This window comes from Molothrus ater, chromosome 4 (assembly GCF_012460135.2).
Source record: "Molothrus ater isolate BHLD 08-10-18 breed brown headed cowbird chromosome 4, BPBGC_Mater_1.1, whole genome shotgun sequence".
Classification (NCBI taxonomy): Eukaryota; Metazoa; Chordata; class Aves; order Passeriformes; family Icteridae; genus Molothrus; species Molothrus ater.
Genome location: NC_050481.2, coordinates 72,233,098 through 72,250,941, shown reverse-complemented (window position 1 = coordinate 72,250,941; position 17,844 = coordinate 72,233,098). Strand labels below are relative to the sequence as shown.

The following is a 17,844-nucleotide window of genomic DNA, read 5'->3' as shown; positions in this document are numbered from 1 at the left end:
TGTTTTCCCCTCTCCCTGGATCCCTGTCCCAGCCAGGAGCCTCAGCTCCCTCCCACAGCACCGCCGTGAAATGTCTGGGTTGGAAAAATCACATTTGCATCTTTATTATTGTGTTCTCCCCTGGCAGAACAGGGGGGAACGCTCAGGGAGCAAGGAGAAACAAAAACAGGACAAACTCGTAAATAAACCTCCTGTTCTGAGCACACCCAGCTTGAGCTGCACCCTCTGCACTGGGACAGAAGTCATGTCCCAGCAGCCCTTCTCCAGCTCGGGTTGTGCCCCTTTTTGAGGCAAAAATCCCTAAAAACTGAGCTAAACAGAAAATTCCAACTAAAGGGATGCTGTCACGCTCTGAGTGGAAAGCACATCCTGGATGTTGGGAGGGGAATGGCCATGGAATGAGAGGACTCTGGAAGGGACAGGACTTCCAGACAGACCCAGACAGGTGGGACAGTGGGAACCTCAGGAAAGTCAAAAAACCAAGTGGAAGGTCTGGCACCAGGGTCAGGGCAATCCCAGCACAAATCCAGACTGGGAGGAGAAGGAAGGGGCTGGGAGCAGCCCTGGGAGAGGGGTTTGGGATGTTTGGGATGAGGCTGGAACGGCCCAGCCCAGAGCCCCCTGCTCAGGCCTGGCTGCTGCCACAGGCAAGGTGGGAATTGTGTCCCTGTGCCCCTCCCTGAGGTGAGAGCCCACCTGCAGAGCTGCCCCAGCCCTGGGGCCAACAGCAGGAGGACGTGGAGCTGCTGGAGAGAGCCCAGAGGAGGCCCCGGAGCTGCTGCAGGGCTGGAGCCCCTCTGCTCTGGAGCCAGGCTGGCAGAGCTGGGAATGCTCCCCTGGAGAAGGGAAGGCTCCAGGCAGAGCTCAGAGCCCCTGGCAGGGCCTGCAGGGGCTCCAGGAGAGCTGCAGAGGGGCTGGGGACAAGGCCTGCAGGGACAGGAGCCAGGGAATGGCTCCCACTGGGAAAGGGGAGATTGGGCTGGGATCTTGGCAAGGAATTCCTGCCTGGGAGGGTGGGCAGATCCTGGCACAGAGTGCCCAGAGCAGCTATGGCAGTGTCCCTGGGCTAGTTCCAACAACTTCCAACAGATTCCAACCAATTCCAACCAGATCAAATCAATTCCAATGAGTTCCAACCATTTCCATCTAATTCCATCCAGTTCCAGCTGGACCCAGACAGTCCCCTGGTTGTCAGGGTGTCCCTGGGCCCTTTGTGACACGGGGCTGTGCCGTGCCCAGAGCCCTTTGTGACCTGGGGACAGTGCCAGGAACGCCCCTCCCTCGGGAGGCTGCACTTCTCAGGACCCCCCAGAGGATCCCCCAACCCCTCTGAGGCTCAGGATCACGGAGATGGCAGAGAGGGAAAATCCCAAATCCCAGCCCAGGAAGGGGCAGGCGAGCCCCCAGAGAAGGGGCCAGGTGAGGGAGGGGACAGGAGGGGACACAGGGAGGGATGGGATGGGGGACAGGGGTGGGATGGGATGGGATAATGAGATGGGATAATGGGATGGAATGGGATAATGGGATGGGCCAAGGACTGCTTTCCACTTCTCCTCCTGGCTGTGGATGGGACACAGGGAATAATGGGTGGGACATGGCGAATAACTGGGTGGGACATGGGGATGAAACCACAGGTGGGACACAGGGAATAACAGGTGGGACACAGGGAACAAATCACAGGTGTGACACAGGAAAAAACAAGAGATGGGACACAGGGAGTAACAGGTGCGGACATAGGGAATTTCAGGTGGGACATGGAGAGCCACAGGTGGGACACAAAGAACCAGAGGTGGCACACAGGGAACTTCAGGGGGGACACAGGGAATACAAGAGGGACACGGGCAGCCAGAGATGGGACACAGGGAAACAACCACAGGTGGGACACAGGGAGGTAAAGGTGGGACAGAGGGAACAACCAGAGATGGGACACAGGGGAAAAAACACAGGTGGGACACAGGGAATGGCAGGTGGGACACTGGCAGGTAAAGGTGAGACACAGGTACAGGTGGGACACAGGGAAACAACCACAGGTGGGACAGAGACAGGCAGAGGTGTGACACGGGGAGCAAAGCACAGGTGGGACAGCTGTGCTGGCAGCTGAAGGTGACACCCGGGGCAGTGGGACACAGCCTGGGCCAGACCCCCCAGAGGATGAGGCTGCCAGGGCCACCCACCCCAGAGATCCCATGGGACACCAGGAGCCACCACGGAGCCCTTGGGACACCCCTGGAGACGGCACCCAACACCTTCCCCAGCAGCCAGGGCCACCCTCACTCCCCCTCTGTCCCCTGCAGGTGGCCATGGCCCAGGAGGTGACAGCGCCCGCCCGTCCCACGCGTGACCCCGGCCGCCGGCCGCTGCCCCCGGCGCTGGCACCACCCCTGGCTGTCCCCGGCAGGAGGAGCAGGGCCCCGGGCCCCGGGCACCGCCCGCGGGTCCCCAGCGGCCAGGAGAGCCCCGCCACGGCCACCACGGGCACGCAGGGCCGGCCTGGGGACGGCGCGGAGCCCGACAGGCGCAGGGTCAGGGTGGCCCGGCTGACCGAGGCCGGGCTCAGGCAGCTCGGGGGCGTCTCCAGGTACCAGCGCATCCTGGACTGGCTGGAGAGCATCTTCACCAGCAGAGCCGAGGTGGTGGCCGAGCTGCAGCAGGAGCTGGATGGGTTCTGGGAGTTCCAGGAACACGGGAGCAGTTAGGGTGGAAAAGGGCCCTGAGGTCATCGAGTCCAACCAGACCAAATTCCAGCACGGCTCCCAGGGCCACGTCCGGCCCTGCCTTGGACACTTCCACCACTCTGAGGGACCTTCTCGCCATGGACAGGCACCAAAAGGGGGAGGCTGAGAAGGCAGAGCCACAGACCCTGCTCAGGACAAGCTGAAATACAGGAATTCCCACGGGAATTCCCAGGAAAAGCCCTTTTCCCTGGAGGATGATCCAGCACGGGGACAGGCTGCCCAGAGAAGCTGTGGAGCTCCATCCCAACAGGACATGGACCTGAGAACCCCCTGTGGCTCCGTGGGGAGCTGGACAGTGATCTCCAGAGCTGGACAGTGATCTCCAGAGCTGGACAGTGGTCTCCAGAGCTCCCCTCTAACCATCATTCTTCCAGGATGCTGTGAGGATGGGGACACCTTCCCTATGCAGCTTCTGGATGTACTCCAGGGACCATGGAATGGCTTGGGCTGGAAGGAACCTTGAAGACCACCCAGTTCCACCCCCTACCATGGGCAGGGACACCTTCCATTCCCCAAAGTTTCTCCAAGCCCTGTCCAATCTGGCTGTGAGTGCTTCCAGGGCCTAGAAACAAAAGTGGGATGAACCTTCCCACCCAACACCTGTAGAAAACACGTCCTGGAGCATCCCAATAAAGAGTTTTTACACAGATCCGCCCTTGTCCTTCGGTTAATACCTGAAACCATGACAAGATGCAACAGGAGCAGCTTTTCAAGCCTCTGGTTTTCCCAACAAGTTCGTATCCTGAAGGATTCCATGGGGTTTCAGTCCCACACCACAACCACGGTGCCGGGGCAAGACGGAGTCAGGAGAGGGGATTTAAGGGAAGAGCCAAACCCCTGCTCCCCACACAGCCCCCGTGGGCTGCGAGGAGATGACTCAGCCCCCACAAAAAGGTGAAACCCGAAGATCACAAGTCCCCCAGACCTCCAGCTCCCACCTTCAAACCATGAAAGAGCTGCTTTTCCCCACAGCCAAACCCCGTGGATTCCAAAGGATCCACGGAAAACCCTCTCCGAGGGCAACGCCGCCCTTGGGAACATTGGGAACATCCCCAAACTTTTTGTGTGCAGAGATTTCGGAGCTTTCCCACCCCTCTCCACGCAACACGACCCCGAAACCCCTTTTTTTTTTTTTTTGTGGGATTTTCTCCCATTCCCTCTGCTCCGGCCGCCCCCGGAATGCGACGGCAGCGTTTGTTCATTGTGCACATCCAGCCTGGCTTCCAGGTTTTCCTGAACAAAGGACTGAAACAGGGGGGAATATGCGTCACAAGCCCGTCCTGGACGTTGCTCACCCTTTTTTTCCTGCGCAAATATTTGTAAACACGTGGAGAATTCGTGTCCAGCCGGCTTGGGGACCCTTCATAAAACCAGGGATTTATTGCAAACAGGATGGGAATCATTTCCCAGCTCCCGGTGCTTATAGGGCTTTAGGATGAGAAACATAAAGAGCAGGAAAAGAGCGGCTGCAGCTGGGCTCTGAGCCCTGCTGGAAAGGGGTGGAACAGGGCTGGTGTGGATTTACAGCTCCAGAGCCCCCCAAAAACTCCCTCCCAAAAAATAAAATAAAGTCTGGAGTTTCTGGGCTGCACAGGAGAATCCCCCGGGGTTTATTTATGGATGGAGGTTCAGGGATAGGCTGTGCTCAGCTGAGCTGAGCCCAAGGAGCTTCCAGGAGTGCTCAGCCTGGAGAAAACAGGTTCAGGGGGGACCTCGTGGCTCTGCACAAGTCCCTGGCAGGAGGGGACAGCTGGGAAGGGTCAGGATCTGCCCCCAGGGAACAACAGGAGAATGGAAATGGCCTCGAGTTGGGCCGGGGGAGGTTTAGGTTGGAAATTTGGGGAAATTGCTCATGGAAAGAAAGGGACGTGCAGCCCTGGCAGGGCTGGAGCCCCCATCCCTGTGGATGTGGCACTTGGGGACATGGGACAGAGGTGGCCCTGGCAGGGCTGGGTGACCTCAGAGGGCTTTTCCAACCTCAGCAATTCCATAATTTTATGATCCCAAGCCTCTCCTTGCAATCTCAGAGTTCCTGACACATCCTCATTTCCCACCCAGAGGGACAGAACCCTCCCAAGCTTTCTTTCCATCCATGTCCTACTCCTGCCATTCCATCCACGTCCTGTTCCTGTCATTCCATTCATGTCCCATTCCTGTCATTCCATCCATCTCCTATTCCTGCAATTTTTCCATGATTCCCACAGCTGGAGCCAACACCAGACCTCAAATTTTAGGGATAATCAGGAAAAAGTGGAACTGCTCACCAGGGTTGGATTTGGGTCTTCAAATGTCCCCAAGAAGTGGCACAGAGAGAGGCTTTGGTTCATTTTTAGGAGCCAAAATGAGCCCTAAATGTGGAATTTCAGCATCAGTCCAGCAGGACTGGGACAGCTGGACAAGGAGAGGAGGGAGAAGGCTGAGGAAGCACATCCAGTCCTGGATTCCAGAATAGATGGACCCAGGATTCTCTTGGAAACCCTCAGCAAGAGGCAAAAGGCAAAATACAGAAGGAGGCAAGAGGCAAAATACAGAAGGAGGAATTAAAATTAATGAAATGGGGGGGATAATTCCACAGAGGGTGGTGAAATGCTGGAGCAGAGAGGCTGAGCAGCCTCCAGCCTTGGAGATCCTCAAAATTTACATGGAAAAGGCTCAGAGAGTCCTGATTTTACTTCAAATTCACCAAATTTAGACTTGGACCAACTTTTCCACGAGCTGTTCCAGTCTGAATTGGGTGCCCCTGCCATTGGGATTAGATGGGATTTAAGGTCCCTTCCAACCCAAACCATTCCATTATGGTTTGAATCCACAACCAGAGGATGAGAAAAGAGTGGGAATTCACCATTTCCCTTCGAGCTAAACCGAGTTTTACCTTAGAACACCAACGTTCTCCAGGGAAATTCCTACCAGATCACTTCACTTCCGCCCCTATCACTTGTTATTTTTGAGATATCTCCCTTCTGGACACCACCACAGAGTCCTCTGGGGCAGCTGAGGCATTTTCCAAACATTCCTGGGACCCTCCTGAGCCCCAAAGCCCGGAAACAGCCAATCTTGGGAAGAGCCTTCCCACGCCTGCACACTGGAGGAGCAGGGCTGGAATTCAGGGTGGCTCAGCTGGACCCTGAACAAGGTGAACATTCCCAACAAAATCCCTATGGCCTTGGAGCTCCCTGCATCCAGCAGCTCCAGAGTGGCTGAAATTCCTTCAAAAAGACCTTGGAAATGAGTGGGGAAAGGTGAATGGTGCAGTAAAGGCTGAAAAATGATGGGAGGAATTCCAGAACTTTGAGCCCCTGAGCTGAGTCCTCCTGGGACAGAATTCCAGGAGAATGGAGGAGAAGGGGAGTGGGGAGAACCAGGACATATTTAAGGAGGAGTTATGCCAATAATGTGTTGGATTTGGGGATCCTGGAAAAGCAAAATCCCTGACCTTAGCCAGGATTTAATGTGCTTTTCCACAATATTCCAGAACCTAAAGGTGAATGTCCCAATATGGATGAGGCAGAGCTGGATAAATAAATAATTATTGGGGTGGTCAGTTCCAGAGGGTCGGGATCAAGGAGTTCAGGGAGTCACCCCAAATGGAGCTGGTGACAAGTGGGGGCTACAGCAGGGCCTGTCCTGGGACATGTCCAGCTCCACTCTGGGGGCAGAGACCCGGAGGAGCCACAGAGCAACTGCCAGGAGCTCCTCAGTGACCCCAGCCCGAGGGGAAAAGGCACAGGATCATGGAATGATTGGAAAAGGCTGGAAAAGGTCTTTGAGATCATTGGGTGGGAATAATCCCCAACAGCACCAGGGCCACCACTGACCCCTGTCCCCAAATGCCACATCCACAGGGCTGTGAAACCCCTTAGGGATGGGCACTCCAAACCTCCATGGGCACTTCCAAGGCCTTTTCATGAAGGAATGTCCCCAGTGCCCACCCTGAGCTCCCCTGAGGCCGTTCCCTCTGCTCCTGTCCCTGTTCCCTGGGATAAGATCCCAAATCCCCCCGGCTGTGCCCTCCTGGCAGGAGCTGTGCAGAGCCACAAGGGCCCCCTGAGCCTCCTTTGCTCCAGGCTGAGCCCCTGCCCGGCTCCCTCAGGGACTCTGCAGCCCCTGCCCGGCTCCCTCAGGGACTCTGCAGCCCCTGCCCGGCTCCCTCAGGGACTCTGCAGCCCCTGCCCGGCTCCCTCAGGGATTCTCCAGCCCTTTCCCAGCTCCCTCAGGGATTCTCCAGCCCTTTCCCAGCTCCCTCAGGGATTCTCCAGCCCTTTCCCAGCTCTGTTCCTGCCCTGGCCACGCTCCAGCCTCTCCAGGGCTCTCCAGAGCTGCCCCAGCACTGGAGGTGCCCCAGCAGTGCCAGCACAGGGCAGGGAAAGTTCTCAGAGAGGTTCTGGACTCTTGGAGGTTTTCAGCACAAGCTGGGATAAAGCCCTCAACAGCCTGGGCTGAGCTCAGGGCTGCTTCCATGGAATCATGGAATGGTTTGGGTGGGAAGGGACCTGACAGCTCATCCAGCCCCATCCATGGCAGGGACACCTCCCACTGTCCCAGGTGGATCCAAGCCCCAGTGTCCAACCTGGCCTTGGACACTCCCAGGGCAGCCCCAGCAAATCTGGGAATTCCAGCCCAGCCCCTGCCCACCCTCCCAGCCAGGAATTCCTTGCCAAGATCCCCCCTATCCCTCATTCCAGGAGGTCAGACCAGAACCCCCCCCGACCCCTCCCCTGGGAGTGATCCCACAAACCACCAAACAGATTCCATGAATTTCCCCCACTGGGAGCAATCAGAGCTGGTCACTGAGAGAGGGATGGGATTGAGGGGATGAAACCAGCCCTAAATCCAAACTCCCAGGATGTTCCCAGCCCTAAATCCAAACCCCCAGGACCTAAATCCAAACTCCCAGGATATTCCCAGCCCTAAATCGAAACCCCCAGGACCTAAATCCAAACTCCCAGGATACTCCCAGCCCTAAATCCAAACCCCCAGGACCTAAATCCAAACTCCCAGGATATTCCCAGCCCTAAATCCAGACCCCCAGGATGTTCCCAGCCCTAAATCCAAACCTCCAGGACCCAAATCCAGACCCCCAGGATATTCCCAGCCCTAAATCCAGACCCCCAGGACCTAAATCCAAACTCCCAGGATATTCCCAGCCCTAAATCCAGACCCCCAGGACCTAAATCCAAACTCCCAGGACATTCCCAGCCCTAAATCCAAACTCCCAGTTTATTCCCAGCCCTAAATCCAAACCCCCAGGATGTTCCCAGGCCTAAATCCAGACCCCCAGGACCTAAATCCAAACTCCCAGGATATTCCCAGGCCTAAATCCAGACCCCCAGGACATTCCCAGCCCTAAATCCAAACCCCCAGGATGTTCCCAGCCCTAAATCGAAACCCCCAGGACCTAAATCCAAACCCCCAGGATGTTCCCAGCCCCAAATCCAGACCCCCAGGACATTCCCAGCCCTGGGAAAGCTCTGCTGCTCCCCCTCCCCTCAGCTGGTGAGGAGTCTGCATCGGGGCTATTGCAGGAAAACCTCCCTGGCTCGGGGTGGGTTTTTTTGCATTTTTCCCTCCCTTTTCCAGGTCTGTTTTCCAAGGGGAATATTTCCAGCCCTGTGATTTCTGCGCCACCGCTTTGATGGCAGCCAAGAGCTTTTCTCCCGGGGAAGAAAAGGAGGTCAGGGGGTTAAGGGAGCTCTGTGACAATTCCCAAAGTTCACTGTGCTGCCACCAGGGCCAGGCTCGGGCCAGGCTCCATTAGCACGTAGGACAGGGTGGTTATCACAGGTCACTGACACCGGCCCGCTCTAATGGCTTTTCCTGTGGCCTTATCAATGCCGTGCACAAAGTGGCTCCCCCCAGCCTTCCCCTATGATCTCAGAGCTCTGTTTACAGCTATCTCCCCGCACCAGGCACCAGCCCAGGCAGCAGACGCTGAGAAATGCCAGGACAGGGCCATGGGACAGCCTGCAAAGTGCCTGAGATGAACAAGGAGTCACCAGAGAGGGAATTTTTGGTGTTTTTTTTTCCCCCACTGCGCGCCCCGCTCCTTTCCACAGAAAACAAGAAATCAAGTTTTTGAGTTCCCGAGGAAAACTCGACAAGCCCGAGCTCTGAAAAGAGAAGAACCACAGAGTTTCCATGGTGGGGTTTGTGCAGCCCTGTGGAATAAAAGGAACAAGTGGTGCTACAAAGAGAAAAAAGGTTTGGTTTCATCTGAAAGGCAGGGCTGGGTGGCTCTCATTGTTGGAGTTGTGGTTCCTACAGAGCCTCCCTCCTGCCTTGAAAGGAGAACTTCAATTGTTCTGCCCCCTCTGCAAAGCACAAATATTTTTGGTGGGGATGCTGAGCCCCTGAGAGGGTGGGGAGGGAGTGGGAGCCCCCCTGCCCAACCCCATCCCAAAAAAGCAGGAAAAGGAGGATTGGGGCAGGCAGCACCAGCAGCATCACACCTGTGAGAGGAATTAAAGTGATTGAAGTGCAGAGCTGGCAGGAGAAGCAGGATCCACAGGATCCCCCATTTCCAATGGAATCTGCTCCGTGTGGCCATCCCAGGTGGGAATTCCACAGGTTCACCTTGAGCCCAGGGACCCCTGAGCAGCTCCTGCCAGCAAAACCTTGTGATTCCAGCGATAATCCCAAAAGAAAACCTTGTTTCTCCTCCCAAGGCTGTGCTGGCTGGGCACTAAGAGACACAAAACTTGTCCTTCCCTAAAATTCCCAAGGAGAGCTGTTCCAAAAGGATACAGACTATCCACCCTGACAAGATATTCCTATATGGATTGTCTGAAGTAAAATAGGGGGGGTTATTATTAACTGTACTTTTTTTTTAACCTTTTTAATGCACTTTGTGCATCAAAGCAGCTCGAGGGTTGGGGGAGAGGCAGCACAGATAAAAATGTCAGTGCTGAGATAGGACAAATTTATAGTAAATCCCTGTCAGCTCCCATTTATCTAAATTATCCAGCTCTGGATTCTCCAGAAATCCTTCAGCAGCTCCAGCTTTTCAGGCTGTTTTTACCTCAGAATCCGCTCCCTTTTTCTTTCTGCCTTGTTGCCTGTGTTTTTGGACACTTGTTCTTTCCCCTAAAATGACCCCTTTGTAGCTGGGATCAAAGAGCTGGGAGTGTCAATCCCAGTGTCTTCAGGAACATGTGAAGAACCTCAAAGTAATTGGGAAGCAATTAGCACCGAGCTAAAAAAACCCACCCCGCCGAGGCAGAGCCTAAATGAGCACTAACAGGCACCAGCCCAGCTCAGGGAAGAGTTTAAGGGACTTAAATCACCCTCAGCTGCCTCCTGACAACTTTTTGGGAGCACCTTCAGTGCAGCCCACTCTGCCTTGAGTTTTTTTTGGCTTATTTTTATTTTTATTTTTATTTCATTCTTTTCTGCTTTGGGTTCACTCTTTGCTTTCTGCCTCGCTGCAGCTGAGGGGAAACATGAAACACAAAAACTGCTTTTCATTTTCTGTTGTGTAAAGCGAAGCCATCCCATGTCTTGGCCTGGAAATCCAAGGCACCCAGCAGCTGCTGAGATGCTCCTGCAGATAAACCAGCTGGCCCAGGCCTCACCTCTCCCCCTTTATTTTGGATATTGATCAAAGCAGCCCCAGCATTACACAGACTTTGGTCAGAGGCAACATAAAAGATGGACCCCTCCATGGTGAAATCACGTTCTGGGTCTGTCCTTTAGGTCACAATTTTTTATTTATTGCCATTTTCCACAGCTCCTCTGCCAGCAGGGGATGGAGCTGATGCCACCAGCGCAGGCTGCAGGTGAAGGGCTGAGATAGGCCAGGGCTGCTGAGCTCGGCCTGGGCTGGGCTTAGGGCTCAGGGTCAGCTCAAACCAGGCCAGGCCTCAGCCAACTGATCCTAAAATCCCTGGATTTGTTGTGAGTCCCTTTCCTTAAACCTTTCACTGGTTTGGGATGGAGACACCCTAAAGATGTTGGGATGTTTTATCCCAGATCTCAGAGATCCAAAGTCTCCCCACTCCCATCTCTCCCTCAGGCAGCCCCTTCCTCCCCGGGAAGGGAATTGGGATGAACAATCCCATAAAACATCCCAGGACAGCCTGAAATGGCTGAACAGAGCCTGGGCTGGGCTTGGGATCAGTGCAAACCAGGCCAGACCTCAGCCAACTCATCCTGAAATTCCCATCTTAGACTTTCTGCCAGTCCCTCTCCTTAAATCATTCATAAATTCTCAGACTGGTTTGGGAAGGAAGCACTCTAAAGAAGTTGGGATGTTTTATCTCAGCCCTGCAGAAATCCAAACCCTTCCCATGCTCATCTCTCCCTCAGGCAGCGCCTTCCTGCCCAGGAAAGGAATTGGGATGAACAATCCCATAAAACAGCCCAGGAGAGCCTGAAATGGCTGAACAGAGCCTGGGCTGGGCTTAGGGCTCAGGATCAGCTCAAACCAGGCCAGGCCTCAGCCAACTAATCCTGAAATTCCCATCTTAGACTTTCTGCCAGTCCCTCTCCTTAAATTGTTCACAGATTCCCAGACTGTTTTGGGATGGAGGCACCCTGAAGAGTTTGGGATGTTCTGTTTGATATCTGCAGAGATCCACACTCCCATCTCTCCCTCAGGACAGCGTCAGGCAGCCCCTTCCTCCCCAGGAAGGGAATTGGGATGAACAATCCCATAAAACATCCCAGGAGAGCCTGAAATGGCTGAACAGAACCTGGGCTGGGCTTAGGGCTCAGGATCAGCTCAAACCAGGCCAGGCCTCAGCCAACTGACCCCAAAATTCCCATCCTTTGATTTGCTGCCAGTCCCTCTCCTTAAATAATTCGCAGATTCCCAGACTGGTTTGGGATGGAGGCACCCTAAAGATGTTGGGATAATTTGTTTGATACCTGCAGAAATCCAAACCTTCCCATGCTCATCTGTCCCTGAGGCAGCCCCTTCCTCCCCAGGAAGGGAATTGGGATGAACAATCCCATAAAACATCCCAGGAGAGCCTGAAATGGCTGAACAGAGCCTGGGCTGGGCTTAGGGCTCAGGATCAGCTCAAACCAGGCCAGACCTTGCCCAACCGACCCTGAAATTCCCATCCTGGACTTTCTGCCAGTCTCCCTCCTTAAATCATTCATAAATTCCCAGACTGGTTTGGCATGGAGGCACCCTGAAGAAGTTGGGATGTTTTATCCCAGCCCTGCAGAAATCCAAACCCTTCCCATGCTCATCTGTCCCTGAGGCAGCCCCTTCCTCCCCAGGAAGGGAATTGGGATGAACAATCCCATAAAACATCCCAGGAGAGCCCGTCCTGCCCCGCAGCCGCCACCACGCCAAGGTCCAGCTCTCAATTAACCCCCGCCTGACCTTCCTTCACTTTCTTTCCCCCTGCTCTGCCCTTCCTGCCAAAGTTCAGCGTTTCCTGGAAAAGTCTCCGTGCCTGTTGGATGTTGTCCTTCGCCTTGGTTGCCGAGGGAAGGATTTGCAGGATTTACAGGTGCCTGGCCCCCTCTGGAAGCCCATGACCGCGGGCTGACCCCCCGGTACAATATGTGAACTCCTGCCCTGCTGATAAGGCTGCCAGATAGGAGCAGGAGTTTGCAAATAATCCTTTGGGAATTTATAAGCAGCGCAGCCATAAAACCGAGGTGACTGGAAGGTCGATTTCACTAAAAATAATAAATATCTCAATGTTTATTCAACGTGGGCCTTTTTAACTGCAGGCCAAGCTCTGAGATAACGCCATTGTAAATGACAAATATTGGGAGTTTTGGGGAACTATTACATTATGATCCTTCCGTCTGACGCTGCCGGGGCCGTTCCCTCGATGCTGTGCAGGATCTCTGACATTGCTCCACCCGAGCTGGGCCTAGAAAGCCAGGCCAGGATTCAGGCTCAGGTCAGCAAAAGGGCAATTTGCTGCTTAGGGGGTTTCTTCTCCTGCTCCTGGCTCCCTAAACCATCTTCCCTAGAGCTGAGCTCTGATTTCTGCTCGTTGTTAGTTCTCGTTCCTGTTTGTAGGGGCTGGGCTGGGAATGAACAGGAGGAATGGGAGCAGGGATAGGAATGGGAGCAGAGACAGGAATAGGAGCAGGGATAGGAGTGGGAGCAGGGACAGGAATGGGAGCAGGGATAGGAATGGGAGCAGGAACAGGAGTGGGAGCAGGGACAGGAGTGGGAGCAGAGACAGGAATAGGAGCAGAGGCAGGAGTGGGAGCAGGGATAGGAATGGGAGCAGGGATAGGAATGGGAGCAGGGATAGGAATGGGAGCAGGGACAGGAGTGGGAGAAGGAACAGGAGCGGGAGCAGGGATAGGAGTAGGAGCAGGGATAGGAGTGGGAGCAGGGACAGGAGTGGGAGCAGGGATAGGAATGGGAGCAGGGACAGGAATAGGAGCAGGGACAGGAGCAGGAGCAGGGATAGGAATGGGAGCAGGGACAGGAATAGGAGCAGGGACAGGAGCAGGAGCAGGGATAGGAATGGGAGCAGGAACAGGAATAGGAGCAGGAACAGGAGTGGGAGCAGGGATAGGAATGGGAGCAGGGACAGGAGTGGGAGCAGGAACAGGAATGGGAGCAGGGACAGGAGCAGGAGCAGGGATAGGAATAGGAGCAGGAACAGGAGCGGGAGCAGGGACAGGAATGGGAGCAGGGACAGGAGCAGGAGCAGGGATAGGAATGGGAGCAGGAACAGGAATGGGAGCAGGGACAGGAGCGGGAGCAGGAACAGGAATGGGAGCAGGGACAGGAGTGGGAGCAGGAACAGGAGCGGGAGCAGGAACAGGAGCAGGAGCAGGGATAGGAATGGGAGCAGGGATAGGAGTGGGAGCAGGAACAGGAATGGGAGCAGGAACAGGAGTGGGAGCAGGAACAGGAGTGGGAGCAGGAACAGGAGTGGGAGCAGGAACAGGAGCAGGAGCAGGGATAGGAATGGGAGCAGGGATAGGAATGGGAGCAGGGACAGGAGTGGGAGCAGGAACAGGAGTGGGAGCAGGGACAGGAATAGGAGCAGGGACAGGAGTGGGAGTAGGTTTGGTCCCAGCTCAGGGTGGGGGGATGGAGCTGCTGGCACTGGACCCCTGCCCTGCTTGAATCTCTCCATGGAATCCCTGAGGTTGGAAAAATCCTCTGGGATTGAATCCAACCAGCCCCAGCCCTGTCCTGTGTCCCCAAGTGATGCCTCAGGTTTGAGCTTTTATATTTTCAGATTCTGTGCTGTTTTAGTGTGAGGGTCTGGGTTCACATTATGGGATGGTGAGCTCTGTGCACAGAGCAGGGAGACAAAACAATTCCTGCTCCAGCTGGGCACCAAGGACAAATGACCCAAATCTCAGCCCCAAGAGCATAAATGTGGGTTGAAGAGAGAAAAACCAGCAGGGTGGGACTGCATGGGCTAAAGCTGGAATGGGACAATGAACTGCAAGGTGCAAATGGAGCAGAACTGATCCAAGGGAGAGACCCTGTGAGCGCTTGTGCATTTTGGGGCCATTTTGGTCCATCTTGGGTCCATTTTGTGACCATTTTGGTCCATCTTGGGTGCAGCCCTGGCTGGGCTCTTGTGCTGCCCAAGGTGGATCCATGGAGAAGATCCTTTGAATAAATCCCTGCTTTATTCTGTAACTCTGCCTGGTCTCTGTCCTAGGGCAGCCTTCCCAAGGCATCACAAGGGCCACGTCCCTGCAGGGATCAGGACTGCTGGAAAACCCTTTCCACAAAGGAATTTTCCCAATACCCGACCTAAACCTCCCCTGGCTGCTCCCTCTCCTCCCATCCCATGTTCCCCCTGTCCCTTGTAGGGACACCCAGTCCCCAGCACCATTCCCACCTCCAGAAGGAGACAATCCCACCAAAGATCCATCCCATGGATCTGCTGCTTCCCCCGACACATTTCTGAGGATCAATCCCTTTTTCTGATTAGAACAAAAACAAAAATCCCCAATGCAGAGACAAACCCATTTCTGTTATGTGAAGCAAAGCAATTCCATGTCTTGGCCTTGAAATCCATGGAATGCAACCATTTGGAATGTTCAAAACTGCACCAGCCACCAGCAGAAGCTACTGACCCTTCTCAGAATACCTTTGTGGATTAATCACACCAGCAAATCCATAATGAATTCAAATTAAATCCATAATGAATCCAAATTAAATCTGTATTAAATCCAAATTTAGTCCATATTAAATCCAAATTATTTGTACATAATAAACCCATACTAAACTCATATTAAATCCTATCAAATCCATATCAAACTCACACCCTCGAGTCAAACCAAGGCCTGGCAGCCCCTCCAATGGGATTCCCAATCCTGTCTCCATGATCCCTGTTTCTCCCTGAAGTTTCCCCAAACAAAGTGGCACTTTAAGCCTTTCAGCTCCCTCCTAATTCCCAATTAACAAACTCCTACTCCAGCTCCCATCTCCGCCTGGAGCGCTGGGATTTTCCTCCAAGATAAACACAGCCACACATTTTGGGGAGGGGAACTTCTCATTCCAAGAAAATCTCAGGGCAACGTGGCCAAATGACCTAATTATGAACAGATGAGGGGCACAAAAAGATGTTTTATAGGAACGGGGCTTCTGACAGTTCCTTTCCTTCAGCAAACCCGTGTGGATCGCTGGGGACGCCGGGAACTGGGAAACAATTCCCTCTCCAGGCTGGGAAGGGAGGAGAGCTGGCAGCACAGAGTTCTTTTCATCTCCTGCCTGGGATTTGGGTTGCTCAACCACAGGGGAAGAGCCCCACGAAGGCTCCTGGGCTCCAACGGCCCTGGAAAAGGGATGCAGGTTCCCTGGAATGGCAGATTCAGGGCTCGGATGGTCCTGGAAGCACCCCTAAAATGGGAAGTTGGAGGGAGAGCTCAACAGGTTCCTTGGATCAAGAAATTCAAGGCTCAGATGCATCCCCAGAATTAAAATTTGGAGGGTGAGCTCCCAAGGCCCCAGAAAAGAGATGGGACTCCACAAGTTCCTTGGAATGGCACACTGAAGGTTTGGATGCAACCCTGAAATTCAGAGTTGGAGGGCGAGCTCCAAAGGCCCAGGAAAAGGGGAGAGACTCCACAAGTTCCTTGGAATGGCAGATTCAGGGCTTGGATACTCCTGGAAGCATCCCTAAAACGGAAAGTTGGAGGGACAGCTCCAAACGTCCCTAAAAAGTGATGAGGCTCCACAGATTCTGTGGATCAGGAAATTCAAGGCTCGGATGCATCCCCAGAATTAAAATTTGGAGGGTGAGCTCCCAAGGCCCTGGAAAAGAGATGGGACTCCACAAGTTCCTTGGAATGGCAGATTCAGGGCTCGGATGATCCTGGAAACATCCTCGAAATTCAGAGCTGGAGGATGAACTCCAAATGTCCCTAAAAAGGGATGAGGCTCCACAGGTTCCTTGGATCAGGATATTAAGGCTTGGATGCTGCTGGAAGCATCCCAAAACTTCCCAATTCAAAGCTGGAGGATGAGCTCCAAATGTTCCTTATCTCCCTTCCTCATAAATTAATATTTTAAAAGATCAATGTGCTCAGAATTCCCAGGAGCCAGCCTGTGGGAACAGGAGCTCTCTGGGATGGCTCCAAGGAACCATTTTCAGTCAAAAAACGAACTCCTGGCACAATCTGTGGGAATTTTTCCCTCAGGAATCCCAGAGTGATCCAGGCAAGGGGTGGATTGGGGATGGCAGCAAAGCTGCTCCTGTCAGACAGAGCTGGCAGGGCAGGGAAGGTCTCCAAGGTGCAGCAAATGATCCATTTCAGAGGAATTCCTGCCCAAAACTCCTCCTTTTCCATGGAATCGTGAAATTACTGTGGCTAAAGATGAATTCTTGGAGAAAACAGCATCGGAATCTGACCAATTCCTGTCCAAAACTCTTCCATTTTTCCGGGATTAACAAAACTGCTGCATCCAAAAAAGGTATTCCTAGAGAAAACAGCATCAGAATCCAAGCAATTTCTCCCCCAGAACTGCTCCATTTGTACGGAATAACAAAGTCACTGAATGCAAAGAATCCTCGGAGAAAATGGTACCAGAGAATCCAACCAATTCCTGCCCAAAATTCTCCCATCCCCACAGAATAACAAAACTACTGCATCCAAAGAGGAATTCTTGGAGGAAACAGCATCAGAATCCAACCAATTCTTCCCTAAAACTCTCCCATTTCCAGGAAATAACGAAGTTAATGGATCCAAAGAATTCATGGAGAAAGTGGTATCAGAATCCAACCAATTCCTTCCCAAAATTCTCCCATTTCAATAGAATAATGAAGTTAATGGATCCAAAGAATTCTTGGAGAAAATGGTATCAGAATCCAACCAATTCCAGCCCCAAACTCTCCCATTTTCAATGAAAAATGAAATTAATGTATCCAAAGAGGAATTCTTGGAGAAAACAATGTCAGAATCCAACCAATTCCTGCCCAAAATTCTCCCATTCCTACAGAATAATTCATTTTCCTTGGAGCAAACAGCATCAGATTTCAACCAATTCCTCCCCAAAACTCCTCCATTTCCAAGGAATAATGGAATTATTGGATCCAAAGAGGAATTCTTGGAGAAAACAAGGTCAGAATCCAACCAATTCCTGCCCAAATTTCTCTTATTTTAATGGAATAATGAAGTTAATGTATCCAGAGAATTCTTGGAGCAAACAATTCCTCCCCAAAACTCCTCCATTTCCAAGGAATAATGGAATTACTGATTCAAAGAGGAACTCTTGGAGCAAACAATGTCAGAATCCAACCAATCCTTCCCCAAACTCTCCCATTTCAATGGAATAATGAAGTTGAGGAATCCAAAAAGTTCTCAGAGATAATGGAATCAGAGACCCCAATCAATTCCTGCCCTAAATCTCTTCCATTTCCATGGAATATTGAAATTACTGCATCTAAAAAAAGTATTGTTGGAGCAAACACATCAGAACCCAACCAATTCCAAAATTCTCCAATTCCTACAGAATAACAAAATTACTGATTCCAAAGAAGAAATCTTGGAGGAAATCAGAATCCAACCAATTTCTCCCCGAACTCTCCCATTTCAACGGAATAATGAAGTTAATGTATCCAAAGAATTCTTGGAGCAACCAATTCCTCCCAAAAATTCCTCCATTTTCAAGGAATAATGGAATTACTGGATCCAAAGAGAAATTCTTGGAGAAAACAGC

General features: G+C 52.9%; 1 protein-coding gene across 4 annotated transcripts in view; it reads right to left on the bottom strand.

The window, feature by feature from the left end:
* The window catches only part of EXOC6B (exocyst complex component 6B), a 310,416-nt gene that overhangs the window by 138,301 nt on the left and 154,271 nt on the right, over positions 1-17,844 (bottom strand). The gene's annotated exons all lie outside the window — the stretch shown is intronic.